Genomic DNA, 12729 nt, shown 5'->3' with positions numbered 1-12729 from the left:
AAGTATTACTTTAACTACCAAAAGATACAGTGTAAATATTCAGAAGACTTGGTTTAAGATTGAAAATGAGTTGGCCAAAGGTATATGTTTAAAAGGTCTTTCACAAAAGGCTGGCAAAACAAAACATCTGTTCCTTATTATTTAAACCTTAAAACTATAAAGTATTGGTAAATATAATTTTTCAATTTCTCTATTTTTAAAATTAAAATAATATTTTAATTTCTCTAAATACTTAAAAAATTCAGTGTTTGAAAAGAGTACCTAAGACTAATAGTTTTTTAAAAATTTTTTATGTTTTTAGTGATTTCAGAGAGAGGAAGGGAGAGGGAGAAAGAAAAACATCGATGATGAGAAATTGATCAGTTGTCCCCGCACCCCATGCTGGGTATTGAGCCTGCAAGGCATGTGCCTTGACTGAGAACCGAACCAGCCACCTCTCAGTGCATGGGCTGATGCTCAACCACTGAGCCACACTAATAGTTTTAATTCAATTAATTAAATAGTACATTTAAAGACATTTTTGTCTAGGAATATGGTAGAGGTACCATTTTTGTCTTTGTGAGACCAATGTGTTTATACATGTTTCTGAAAAGAAGTATGTATCAGTTTTTGTGTTAAAATAGTCACTTTCTGAAACTCCAGGGCCATTAGATACTGTTTAGTTCCTTCTAATGTAAGCACATTAACTGGTCTGTGGTAATGTCTATATCTATGTATTTCATTTTTATGTTGCCTTGGGTCAAGTGGAGGCAGAAGGGCAAGAAATAAAAGTTTATAACACTCCTTAATATAGACTATCTCAGATTAGTCACATTTGAAGTTAAGGATTAGATTAATATTGAAATTTGTTCTACCCTTTGTACACTTCATCTTTTTGAATAATTGTTAAAGTGCCTATCTGAAGTATTGCTGACTATTTATACTTGCCAATTTGAAAACTCAATGAAAGTAATTTCATATTTGTAAAGGATTGGGCATCAGATTTATATTGTTTATGTGACTTTTCTATAACTCAATTGGTTGCCTTATACAACCATTCCATAATTCAAGTTGTAAATAGGGAAAAATGAATGTTTATAGGTAACTGTAACATGTTTCACTATGGGAAGTTTTACAAATAAACATGCTTAGTTGACATTATTTAAATTATCAAGCTGAAATGCTGATGTTTTCTCCTAAAATAGTATGTGTGTGTATATATATACACATACACATAGATATAACATATATTACACTGAATTTTCCTGATGATTAAGGAGAGCATTTGAAAGATGTAACCCTAGTTATTTTAACTGAAGCTATCCATTAGATGTTTTATAGAAAACTAGTAGGGTTATTGTTTGTTTTGTTAGACTTGGGCCAAAAAATTCTCAAAACTTCCCTTGATATTGCATATTTTGTTATTTCACATCAGGATGCATATCTGATAAAGCAATAATGAAATATCCTGTCCATAATAGAACTATTTCAGTACAGAGCCTTTGCCGGCAAAAAGCTGACGGCAAGACTAGCACACAGCCTGCCACACTCTCATTCCTATGGCAGGCATTTATGATTTATTTTGCCCAAATTGTCCCCCAGGGTCATGGAGGTAGCCACTTAATTTATTGGAGTTGACATGTGACTTGAAACCTATCTGTCATCTTTGTCTTAAGGCTTGAGGATGTATACTAATACTTTGCAGCATTTATAGGTATGCTGTTATTGTACACCTCAGCATTTTACGTATGGCTGACTTTAATACACTTTACGGGATTTTTTACCTAAAAAAGATTAGCTCTCCCCATGTTGTTCTTAATGACAAATAAATCTTAATACTGGAATAAGAATAAAACATTGGAATTTAGAAAATTAGTCAATTTACACCCTATCTGTTAAGTTTTAAAGAATGAAAGAAAGTTAGGGCTTACCCACATTGCTTGTATTTATATAGTTCAGTTTGATGGACCAAGTTTTGTGAAGGTATACATTTCTTCTGGAATTGGTAATTTCTAACCTTAAACCATTTTTTCTTTTAAGGAAAACTACCAATAAGAAAATTCATTGAATGCCTTTTAAAGGAAAACTTGGAAAAATGTGTGTTCACACAGCTTTAATACTTCATTATTAGAGGTGTTATTCTGCATTTTACCAAGATTTCCAGTTTATGTATGTTTTAGAATATACATATAGCTTGTTTCTTAGGTAAATGAATTTTAAGATATTGAATATTTCATTTCCCAATTAAGCCACTTGCATAAGGAGATATATTGATGTCATATTAAGCATATTTTCACATTGGGTTTTATTTTTAGATCAATACTTTAAAAAAATATATGCCCAGCAATATAAGAATAAGTGGGCAGAGTGCAGATATTCCAGGCTAGTAATACTACATTTAAACTTTATGGCCCATGCAAAATTATTAATTGGAGAATGTGTAAATTATGCCCATACAATAACTTAAAATTTGGATATGCAACTAAAACTACACAGCTTGCAATAATATTAAAATCTTATATGTAACCCTAAACCTGCTAGAGAATATTTCTCCTTCCTCTACACTTGCTATGCGCTATGAGTTTTATTTAAATTATGCTACTTAGTAGTAGGATCTTTGAAGTTTGAATCTCTGTTTCTGCTTGTAAGCTGTGTCACTTTGAGCAAGTGACATTCTTAGAAGCTTGACTTGGTCAAAATAGGAGCATGCCTCTTAGGCTTGTGAAGATTATGTGTGTATAACTTTGTGTTTAAGACAAGGATAAGTACTTTCCCTCTGTACCCTGCTGTCCCATCTCGCTGCCATTGTTGTTTAGTTTATCATTTGTTGTTTATTATAATGCACTACCCTCTGGTCTCCAATGTGTCCTCCCATGGCTCCTAGTTCTTTTCCTTCTCTGGGTCTTCATAATCTGATCCCTCCCTCTCTATTTCCCTTGTGTGCTGCACTGTACTAGCTGTTGCCAGACGTATCCTGGTAACTTGATACCTTCCGCCCATCTACCTTGTCCACCTGACAACTACATATATACAAGGCTCAATCCAAGCAAAACTGGTAGAGAGAAGGCATAATGATTGTGTCTGCCTTCTCTGTTGCCATAGTGCACTGTGGTTATTTCATTCTGGTACTTAGAAAACTACATTGTAATTATTTGTAGTTTTTTAAAAATTGGTTTCAGAAAGTAAGGAAAAGGCAGAGAGAGAGAAACATCAATGATGAGAGAGAATCATTGATTGGCTCCCTCCTGCATGCCCCCTACTGGGGATCCAGCTCGCAACCCAGGCATGTGCCCTTGATTGAACCCGGGACCCTTCAGTCCACAGGCGGACGCTCTATCCACTGAGCCAAAACTGCTAGGGCTATTTGTAATCTTATTTGCTCTACCAGTTTATGAGCAGTAATGATTTGTCCATAGTACCAAAACAAAGTTACTTGGATTTTTATCATCAGTAAACACAATATTGAACACATTGTCAGGTTCTAAGTGGAGATGCTTAAGTCTGGGAGTGTAGAATTTTGCAATTGAGTAAGGTAAGGAAGAGAATTTAGCAGTAGTAAAGGAAAAGTGCATGGTATGTACATAGAATGAGAATTGAAGAGATTTCTCAGATCGGGGGAGGAGACAAAGCTGGCAAGGCAAATAGAAACCATATCATGAAGATCCTCTTGCCATGAGAAAAACAATCAGCCTTTCCTTAGTTTATGGGAGGAGAATCTAATTGCTCAGGGTTTCACCATTGGATGTAAATATGTTAAGTCTTAGGAAAATCAGTACATTAGGAGGAGAAGTTGACTATGGTTTTGGATACATTTCTTTGAACAATGTATCTGAAATGCTTGGCTTTCAGATGGAAATATAGGTACACAGGAATGTAATTTTAGAGTTTAGGGCTACAAGTGGGAAACTAGGAGTAATTTAGGAGATGTAAGTCAAAATAGGTGAGAATATAAAGGGGGGGAGGAAACTAAGACACACATAATAGGGAATACTAATAAATATTAAGGAATTAGAAGAAGAAAGGCCTGGAAAGCAGAGTTTAATTGAGCACAAATAGAGAAGAAAAAACAGGAAAGTTGGTAAAGTGGGAAAGGCATTCCAGAGGGAATAATTACCAAATGTAGAAATGTTGAACTTAGTAGGGCTATCCAATTGTCAGTCCTTCAAGTTGTGGAAACAATCTGTAGTCTTCAATGATAATCATTGATTATATTAATTCTTTTGGTTGAAGGGGGACTCCGCAGACAATGATTCTGAAACCCCTCTGGCAAAGAAATGCAGAGGCTTTCTGTCGTCTACCATTGAGCACAGTTTTACACACTATCAACAAGGCGTGGAAACTGGAGGCAGTATTCCATAAGAGAACATGAAACACTGCTTTGAAGTTGTCCTTAGAGGCTATAGCCTTTCCTTATAATCAATGCTTTGTCTCCTGTATTTTGTTGGTAATTATAAATTTTGTTCCATCTGTCATTCTAGAAAATTCTCTCATTGACTGCTTTTATTCTCTTAAAAGTTTTTAATTTCACAAAGATGATTCCTCTGTCCGAGTTCTTGATGGGGCGTTAGGTTCCTTGGCAATACGATTTCTAATTTTGTAGGGGAGGACTGAATATGTAAGTTTTAAAACCTGCTTTTCTGGGTTTTTGAGTACAGGAGTTGCCTCCCACCCCCAACCACAGTTTCACATTCCACAGTTTCAGTTGCCCACAGTTAACTGTGGTTCAAAAATATCAAGTGGAAAAAGACAGAAATAAACACTTCATGCATCTTAAATTGTGCGCTGCTCTCAGAAGCCCTGATGAAATCTCCTGAGGCCCCGGAGGTGACTCATTCCTTTGTCCATCTCCACACTATAGACCAGTGGTTCTCAACCTGTGGGTCGCGACCCCTTTGGCGGTCGAACGACCCTTTCACAGGGGTCGCCTAAGACCATCCTGCATATCAGATATTTACATTACGATTCATAACAGTAGCAACATTACAGTTATGAAGTAGCAACGAAAATAATTTTATGGTTGGGTCACAACATGAGGAGCTGTATTTAAAGGGCCAGAAGGTTGAGAACCAGTGTAGATGCTTCTCTTTGGTTATTTAGTAGCGGTATTGCAGTGCTGGTGTTCACTAACCCTTATTTTACTTAATAAATGACCCAAAGTGCAAGAATCATGACGCTGTTACAGAATTTGCCAGGCGACCGAAAAATACACAGGAGTACTTGGAGATACAGGAAAACCCATTTATTTTTAGATGTTTCACATATACTAGTAGTGACTCAGGGGAGACTGTTTCTCTGCAAATCCTGAGCAAACCAATATGGAGGAAGCTCTTCCTTTATACCCTTTGGTTTCTTTGTCCCCCAAATATGGATGGGACTTCCGGACCTTTCTCGGGCTTTGCAAAAAGCCCCGTGTGTTGGGATGGGGGCCATGAGACCACACCTAAAGGCCTGGCCTGGTGCCAGCACTGATAACCCCCTCTAGGGGTTGTGTATTGTTCATGGTTTATGCCCTCTGTAAAAGGGGAGTATTTAAGTAAACAGGTCTTGCAAGACCAGATAATTAAGGAAGGGGCAGTGACTAGATTATAGGCTAACAGGAATGTGCATTAGGGATACAGAGTCAGGCTGCTAACATACCCCCCACCCCCAAATGTCTTATTTTCCTCATCAATGCTGGCAGTTCGGATATGCCACAGAGAAGCTGTAAAGTGCTTGTTCGTATGTCAGGTCAGTAGTAGCCTGATGTTACATCACAATGCCTGGGTCACTCACTTCATTGCATCATCTAGGAACTTTATCATCTCATATCATCACAAGAAGGGTGAGTATAGTACAATGAGATTATTTTGAGAGAGAGAAAGAGACCACATTCATATAACTTTTATTACAGTATATTGTTATAATTGTTCTTGTTATTGTTGTTAATCTCTTACTGTGCCAATTTATAAATTAAACTATCATAGGTATGCACGTATTGGAAAAAGCATAGTATAAAGAGGCTTTAGTACTATCCATGGTTTCAGACCGCCACTGGTCTTGGAACGTTTCTCCGTGGACAAGGGTAACCACTGTAACTGGGCCCTCCTTTCCTGGGTCCCTGTAAACTAGTGGTGCCCTTTCACTTCCTGGCTGCAGGATTCTCTCAAAGGAGTCAACACATTGACAGCATCAGGAATGCTCTGCACGGATTTAGCCTTGAGGTGACTTTTAATTTTAAAAATGGGCATTTAACTCAAAAAGGACCATGGCAGGGAACCTGAGCTTGGACACATAGGCAACACAAACCACAAGGATGGGCTTGTACAGAGTGAATGGGAGTCTATTAAGAGGTGCGATGAATAGGTTGCCCCTTCATCTGCTTTTTTATTTGAATCTAGCAACTGTAAGGGGATGCTCTTTGGGTGTTTACATTTTGGGTTAACTTTTAATTTTTAAAAAGTTTCCTGGAATTGGAAAATGCTTAAGCCACAACTCATGAAAATATCAAATCTATTGAATTTGGGGAATTGATCCAACATACTCACTTTTTGAGTGCCCTAATGCAGTTGTTATCAGGACTCTCTCTAATATATGTGTGCCATTTCTGGAATTAACTGTTTTACAGATCTATAACTTTATTATAAAGCTGGTGACCTCTTCGATGGAATGGGATAGGCCTTTTTTAGATGGTTTACTGACCTTTCTCTATTTATAGTAGTTCTCATACAGATATACAGGGTGGAATAAAATAGGTTTATAATTGTCTGTATAAAAATAATACAACAATAATTAACCAAAAATAATACAAGAATAAACTCTGTGTTTCCCATTCTCAGAACTATAAACCTACTTTTGTTCTACCCATCCTTTATAATAAAGAAGCAATATGCAAATTGACCCTCACACCCTCACATCACAAGATGGCCACCCTCATGTCATCACAAGATGGCCTCCCCCATGTCATCACAAGATGGCCAGCAGGGGAAGGCAGTTGGGGGGGACCAGACCTGTAGGGGAGGGTAGTTGGGGGAGACCAGGATGGCAGGGAAGGGCAGTTGGGGGCGATTGGGCTGGCAGGGGAGCAGTTAGGCGTCAATCAGGCTGGCAGGGGAGCAGTTAGGGGGTGACCAGGCTGGCAGGCAGAAGCAGTTAGGGGCAATCAGGCAGGCAGGTAGGCAAGTGGTTAGGAGCCACCAGTCCTGGATTGTGAGAGGGATGTCCGACTACCCGGTTTCGGGCCTAAACAGGCAGTCGGACATCCCTTGAGGGGTCCCAGATTGGAGAGGGTGCAGGCTGGGCTGAGGGACAATCCCACCCCCCAGTGCACGAATTTTGCACACCGGGCCTCTAGTCCTATATAGTAAAAGCCTAATATGCTAAGTGTCTGGTCGTCCAGTTAGCCAGCCATTCAACCAATCAAAACATAATATGCTAATGATATGCTAAGGCCGCTCAACCCCTTGCTATGACCACCAGGGGGCAGATGCTTCGACTGATAGGTGAGCTTGCTGCTGGGGTCTGGCTGATCGAGACTGAGCGAGATGGGCCGGACACACCCTGGAGTCCTCCGATGGTACCTCCCTGGCTGGCCAACCTCCCACATCTCTCCTTGGCCCCTTGCAGGAGCTGTCCCCTGGTGGTCAGTATGCTCCCATGAAGAGAGCTCCACTTAGCCAGAAGCCAGGCTCATGGCTGGTGAGCACAGTGAGAGCAGCAACGGTGGCGGGAGCCTCTCCCACCTCGACTGCTGGCAGGTGGTAAGGATCGAGGGGTCCTGGACTTCGAGAGCCCTGGACTGCGAGAGGAATGTCTGACTGCCTGCTTAGGATGTCAGCTGGCAGGCGGGCATCCCCGAGGGGTCCCAGACTATGAGAGGGTGCAGACTGGGCTGAGTGATCCCTCCCACCATAGTCGTCTATTTTTGTGCACCGGGCCTCTAGTCTATATATATATAAAACCTAAGTGACCGTCCAACCATCCAACCGGGAGCTATGAGGTGTACTGACCACCAGGGGCCAGATGCTCAGCGTAGGAGCTGCCAAGCTGCAGTGACTTGGCAGCTGTGTTTCTCAGGTGAGGAGCCTGATTCTGGGCTGTGTCACCCAAGAACTGCCCTCTTGCAATCTGGGACCCCTTGGGAGATGTCAGAGAGCCAGTTTTGGCCCGATCCCTGCAGGCCAGGCCAAGGGACCTTACTGGTGCACGAATCTGTGCACTGGGCTTCTAGTAGTTAGATAAAAACCACAGATTATTAATTACCTTTGTATAGTACAAGTAAAAAATTATTTAAATTGTTTACATGCACACACACACAACACAAAACAATAGGAAACCAAAACCCTTTCATGACAAAACATTAAACAAATGAGGAATAGAAAAGAACTTCATCAATCTGATGAAGGGCATTTATGAAAACCCCACAATTAACATACGGGTCAAAGCCTTAAGATCAGAAACAAGACAAGATTCTAGTGAGGTTTGCCGAAACCGGTTTGGCTCGGTGGATAGAGCATCGGCTTGCGGACTGAAAGGTCCCAGGTTCGATTCCGGTCAAGGGCATGTACCTGGGTTGCGGGCACATCCCCAGTAGGAGATGTGCAGGAAGCAGCTGATCGATGTTCCTCTCTCATCGATGTTTCTAACTCTCTATCTCTCTCCCTTCCTCTCTGTAAAAAATCAATAAAATATATTTAAAAAAAAAAAAGATTCTAGTGAGGTTAATAAAGCCAGAAAAAGAAATAAAAATCACCCAGATTTGGGGTAGGGGGAGAGTATATCTATATATGCAGATGGCATGACCTTGTATGTAGAAAATTCTAAAGGACTCCACTAGAAAACTATTTGAACTAATAAAAGAATTCAGCAAAATTGGAGGGTACAAGATCAATATTAAAAGACCATTGTATTTCTATACATTCACTTGCAATAAATAATCCAAAAATAAAATTAAGGAAACAATTCCATTCACAGTAGCATCAAAAGAACAAAATATATAGGAATAAATTTAACAATAGAAGCATAAAATGTATACTTTGAAAATTACAAAACATTGAAAGATATAAATAAATGATAAAACAACCTATGTTCATGAATTGGATATCTTTTTAGGTATCTTATTTTTGTTGATTTTTAACTTAATTCCATTTCTGTAAGAGCGCATGCTCTAAGATTTTAATCATGTGGACTTTTTTGAGAACAGCATAATAGTCTGTCTTGATGAGTGTTCATGGGCATTCAAAAGAAATAATATTGTGCAGTTGTCAAGTTTAGTATTTTAAAAAAATATGTTTTTATTGTTTTTTAGAAAGTGAAGAAGGGAGAAAGAGTGTTAGAAACATTGATGAGAGAGAGAGATCGATCAGCTGCCTCCTGTATGCCCCATACTGGGGGTGGGGTGGGGGGGTCAAGCCCACAACCCGGGCATGTGCCCTGACCAGAAATTGAACCATGACCTCCTGGTTCATAGGTTGACCCTCAACCACTGAGCCATACTGGACGGGCCTAATAGTTTGTTTTTGCCTTTCATAACCCATGCTACTTTTCTCCTCAGCCATACCCCAATCAACTTTCTACCACTACAAATTAGTTTGCATTTTTCAAAATTTTATGTAAATAATATTATACAGTATAACCCATAATTTTACTTCTTTTATTCAACCTAATTATTTTTAGATTCATCCATGTTGTTATGTATTTATAGTTTATTCTTTTGAAATGCTGAGTAGTAGTCTATTATATATACCAAAATTTATTGATTCACTCATCTGTTGATAAAAATTTGGGTGAGATTAATCAGTCTCACTAAAAATTTATCAATTTTATTAGATGCCTTAGTGGAACAACTTTGGTTTTATTGAATCTCTGTATGTTGTGTGTTTTTCCTGATTCATTAATTTAGGTTTATCTTTATTTCCTTTCTTATAGATTTATTTACAATTATTTTACCTTTTTCCCTACTTTTAGTAGAGATGTACCTGATTAATCCTCAGTGATATTTTTATAATATATGCTTTAAAACTATATATGTCTAAGAACTAGTTTAACTATATTCCACAGATTCATAGTTGCTTAGATCAAAATGTTTTCTATGTTTTTTCTTTGACCCATGAGCTATTTAGAAGTATATGCATTAATTTTCAAATAAATGGGAATTTTTTCAATTTCTAGCTTAATTACATTGAGGTTAGAAAACCCATTGTATATGATTTAACTATTGAAATCTGTTAAAACTGTAGATATGATCTGAGGAATGTGTTGTAATACGTACATCTTACTTAATAATAGACAAACATGTAAAGTAACCATCCCTCCGCTACACTCACCAGCCAATCAGTAAAGTATGCAAATTGACCCAACAAAGATGGCGGTTAATTTGCATACATAGGGGCGAAGCGGCGTAGCGAAGACTGACGGCTCCATCTGGAGCTGTGAAGACTGAAGGCTCCGTCCAGAGTGAAGGCCTGGGTCCCGGGTGCCAGAGGAAAACTGGTGCTGCCAGCCAGGGGAAGGGAAGGCCTATTGCATGAATCTCTTCATGCAATGGGCCTCTAGTTTTAATATAATTAATGTATATAAATTAATTAATAGTATCAGTATAATATTATTATATGTTAATATAAATGTTTTCTAAATTTGTTTTTTGGAAACAAGCTTAAAATGAATGTGTATTTGTTAATTGGTGGATACAGTTTACATGTGTATTAGATTAAATTTGTATGTTACATGTCTATTAGATTACGTTTATGGGCTTTTTCTTTGAAGTTCTGTCAGTTTTTTAATTTCTAGTTTTGATATCATGTTATTAGACACATAGGTTTAAAACTGCCTTCTCTTCCTAGTAAGTTGAACTTTTATATTTAAGAAGTGAATTTAATTTCTAGTCATGCTTTTTGTCTCAAAGTCTAGTGTGTCTATTTTAACTATAGTGTATTTGCTTTCCTTTGACTGGGGTAGGTTTATTTCTATTTCATGCCCTTTTCCTTCTTCTCTCCCAAGAGCCTCATCTTTGGTGATTCCTGCTCAGGTTCAGGAATAGTTTTTCTTTATTCATCGCTCTGATGTGCTCCAAACTTTATAGCTTCTTCCCACAGGGTTGGCGAATGCCCTCAAGGCAAAATTGTCTTGTTTGTTTTTTTAGGGCTAATCTCAAGAAAAAAATTAAAAATGTGTCTAGAATTTTTAGTTGGTGGATAGTCTGATTTACCTAGGGTGTCTTAACAGAAAGTAGAAGTTTTGAATCAAGTCACTTTTATTTATAGACTTCCTAAAATTGTTTAGTCTACGGTAAGAAATAATTTTGAGTCTAAAGCCAAGTCCCTCTATACTAGCTACACTTTAACCATCATTTGGATTGATAAAAATGTGTGTGTTCATGAAAAATAAGGCTTTAAAATATTACAAGAAAACGTAAATATTCAAATAAGAAAGATACATGTTATTTAGAGACAAAATGAATTAGGATAGGAGAAACTTTTAAAGATACTTAAAAAAAAGCTTTATTGAGATATAATTCATATACCATACAATTCATTCATTTAAAGTGTATACTTTGAAGGTCTTTAGTATAGTCACAAAGTTGTGCATCATCATCATGGTCAATATTAGAACATTTTCATCATCTCAAAAAGAAACCCCATCCCCTTTACAGTACCTATGAACCTCCTATCCACCCCTACATAACTACTAATTTACTTTCTGTATCTGTTTCCCTAGTGTGGACAGTTCATATGATGTGTGGTCTTTGTGACTGGCTTCTTTCACTTAGCAGCTCTTCAGGGTGCATCCCAATGTATCAGTACTCTCTTTTATGGCTGAATAATACTCTATTGTACGGATGATTCCACCTTCATTTATGCATTAATTAGCTGACGGTTATTTGGGTTGTTTCTATCTTTGGCCATTATAAATATGCTGCTATAAGTAAACATTCATATACAAGTTTTTGTGTGGACATATTTTCATTTCTCTTGGGCATACACCTAGAAGTGGAATTGCTGGTTCATATGGTAATTCTATGTTTAACCATTTGAGGCATTCCAGACTCTTTTCCTAAGTGGCTGCATCATTTTACATCCCTGCCAACAGTGTATGAGGGTTCTTGTTTCTCCATATCCTGACCAAAACTTTTATTATATCACTTGTTGATTCTAGTTATCCTAGTAGCTGTGAAATGATATGTTGTTGTGGTTTTGATTTTCATTTCTCTGATGACACATGATGTCTAGTATCTACTAATGTGATTATAAGCCAGTTCATGGACAAAAATGTCTTTAGTATAAGATTTTTTTTGCCCATTAAAAAAATTAAGTTGTTCGTATTTTTATTACTGAGTTGTAAGAGTTCTTAACAGGAGCTAGAGTGATGTTAACAATTTGTGGCATAGGAATTTCTCATGTTCATCCCCCACCCCCAAACATCAATATGAATAACTCTCCACACTCAAAAATACCTTTACAAGAGCTAAGGATTCCAGGTGAGGGATTATAGCACCTGAGTGAAGCACAGACAGAAGAAAAGATGCACTGAGGAGGGTAGGAGAGATAGACTCATGCTACTCCCTCACGCCCCCTGCCCCCAAGCCTGGGTAGCCCGCATGGAGAGGGACAGTTTTTCAATGGAAGAAGGAGAAATGATGTAAGCACTGTGCCCCACCACCAGGCTGACTCCTGGCTTTAGTGAACCCAGGCCCCTGGCTCACTCACCATGGTACCTTCCAGCTCCAGCTGTCCTGGTAATTCATATGGCCCCGGGCTCCCAGTGGGCTCCTGCAAA

The sequence above is a fragment of the Myotis nattereri genome (genome assembly GCF_964212035.1).
Source record: "Myotis nattereri genome assembly, chromosome: 8".
Taxonomy (NCBI): domain Eukaryota; kingdom Metazoa; phylum Chordata; class Mammalia; order Chiroptera; family Vespertilionidae; genus Myotis; species Myotis nattereri.
The sequence above is the reverse complement of the archived record's forward strand: the minus strand, read 5'-3'. Positions refer to the sequence as shown.